We start from the raw sequence: 2,500 nt of genomic DNA on the forward strand, positions 1-2,500 counted from the left end.
AAAAGGCTCAGACAAATTTCCATCAAACTGCACTGTTCCTTTCATGTTCTGGTGAAAGGATCTAACTAGACAAAGGAGCTTTGGAGGGCAGCCAATTTTAGAAAGCGCCAAGTACAGTCCCTCACGACTAACTCTGTCAAACGCTTTAGTCAGATCGACAAAAGCAAGAAATAATGGCATATTTTGCTCCCTGCATTTCTCCTGAAGCTGTCTCAATGCAAAGATCATGTCAATAGTTGATCGGCCTGCCCTGAAACCACACTGAGATTCAGGATAGACACGCTCAGCAAGCTTTTGTAACCTGACAAGAAGAACTCTTGCATATACCTTGTCCACTATACTAAGGAGAGATATGCCCCTGTAATTGTTGCAGTCACTCCGTTCACCTTTATTCTTGTAGAGAGTAACTATCTTAGTATCTCTCATGTCCTGTGGCACTTCACCTTCTGCCCAGCAACAACAAAGAAGATCATAAATAGGTTTAAGGAGGACTGTCTGACACTGTTTGATTAAATCAGGAGGTATCTCATCACTTCCTGGAGTTTTACCAGGGGCGAGCTGGTCAATAGCTTTACTCAGCTCAGAGATTGTAGGCATCTCATCAAGCTCGTGTAAAACACTAAATTGCTCCATCGCAGCAAGTGCGGACTCAGAAACAGTGCTCTGCCTAGAGTATAGGACAGAATAATGCTCTTTCCAGCGATCCATCTGCTTACCCTTGTCCACAATAAGTTCTCCAGAGGAGGATTTCAAGGGGGCACATTTGATCTGAGTAGGCCCTGTTGCAGTCTTAATGCCCTCATACATGGCTCTGATATTGCCTGTAGCAGAGGCATTTTCAATGCGCTGACTCAGCTCCATCCAGTAGTCATTGGCGCAACGCCTGACCATCTGCTTGGCCTCATTTCTGGCTTGCCGGAGCTTGTACAGATTTCTCTACTGGGGTGCTTGTTGTACTCGCACTGCATTTGCCTCTTTTTCACAATAACAGGATTAAGTATCTTAGACTTTGTCTCAAACCAGTCAGAAGACTTGGTTTTTTTTCTACCAAAGGTTGCAAGTGCACAGCTGTGCATTGCAGATTTCAAAGACTGCCATCGCTTTTCAGCTGGATCTGACCTTTCAAAAAGGTTTGTAAATTGTGACACAAGCACAGGATCCTGCATGTTTGCAGTGTTCAGACGAGGCTTTCCCTTAGCCTTAGAAAAGAACATCTTTCTTGGAGAGAGCTTAACTTTGCAACAAACAAGCAAATGACCAGTATCACAGTCAACGCTGTGATAAGAACGAACAACTTGGATGGAATTGAGGTTTGATCTACGAACAAGCACAAGATCAAGCTGATGCCAATGCTTGCTGCGTGGATGTCTCCAAGAAACTTTATTCTGAGGTTTAGTCTGAAAGAATGAGTTAGCAACGCAAAGATTGAAACAGGTGCAAAATTCAAGAAGTCTCTGCCCATTTTCATTAACTTTGCCAACATTGAGTTTGCCTAAACAAGAAGGCCAAGCCTCGTAGTCACTACCAACACGGGCATTAAAATCGCCAAGTAGAATAACTTGGTCTTTTGGAGGAACTTTCAGAAGGGTGGCACAGAGATTTTCATAAAACTCATCTTTTGTGTCAGAGGAGGCCATGAGAGTTGGCGCGTAGACACTGATGAGTGTCACAGGGCAAGTGGTGGTGTTGAGTCTCATTGTGAGAATACGTTCAGAGCCGTTTGTTGGAGGTTCAATCATTTTCTACAGACTATTCTTCACAGCAAAGCCGACACCATGTTCCCTTCTCTCATTTTTTGGCTTACCATGCCAATAGAAGGTATAGTCTTTCTCGCGCAGGCTAGCTGCCTCTGCAAGGCGCGTCTCCTGCAGTGCAACAATGTCGACATCAAGTCTAGAGAGCTCATTGTTTATAACTGCAGTTTTTCTAAGGTCATTTATGCTTCCAAGGTCAACTGAAATACCAGTAAGCATAGTCCTGACATTCCAGGTTCCCAGTTTCAGAGCTGGTCTGTGTGATTTTGAGTGAGTTTTGGCAGGTGTATTTATTAAGACTAGCTTTTCGGCTTTTGGCCTAGCCCCACACATCCAGGCGAAGCAAGCTAGAATGGCACGGGAATTCACCTAATATACCGGGGGCTGCCCAGCTTAAGGAGGGCGGTAGATTTCCAATGGGGCGCGATTGTATATATGTATATACATATATGTATATATATAAATGTATATTTATGTATATACACATATATATGTATATGTATATATGCATATACATACATACATATATATATATATAATCATATACATATGTATACATATATAAATATATATATATGTGTGTGTGTGTGTGTATGTGTGTGTGTGTGTGTGTGTGTGTGTGTGTGTGTGTGTGTGTGTATTACACACACACACGCACATACACACAAATATATATGTATATATATATGTATACATATTTACATATACATATATATGTATGTATGTATATGATTATACACACACGC

At 42.0% G+C, this 2,500-nt stretch overlaps 1 pseudogene; it reads left to right on the forward strand.

The window, feature by feature from the left end:
• Nucleotides 1–2,342: 2,342 nt before the first annotated feature.
• LOC125045852 overlaps nucleotides 2,343–2,500 on the forward strand; it is a 166-nt pseudogene continuing 8 nt past the window's right edge.

This window comes from Penaeus chinensis, chromosome 3, assembly GCF_019202785.1.
Source record: "Penaeus chinensis breed Huanghai No. 1 chromosome 3, ASM1920278v2, whole genome shotgun sequence".
Classification (NCBI taxonomy): Eukaryota; Metazoa; Arthropoda; class Malacostraca; order Decapoda; family Penaeidae; genus Penaeus; species Penaeus chinensis.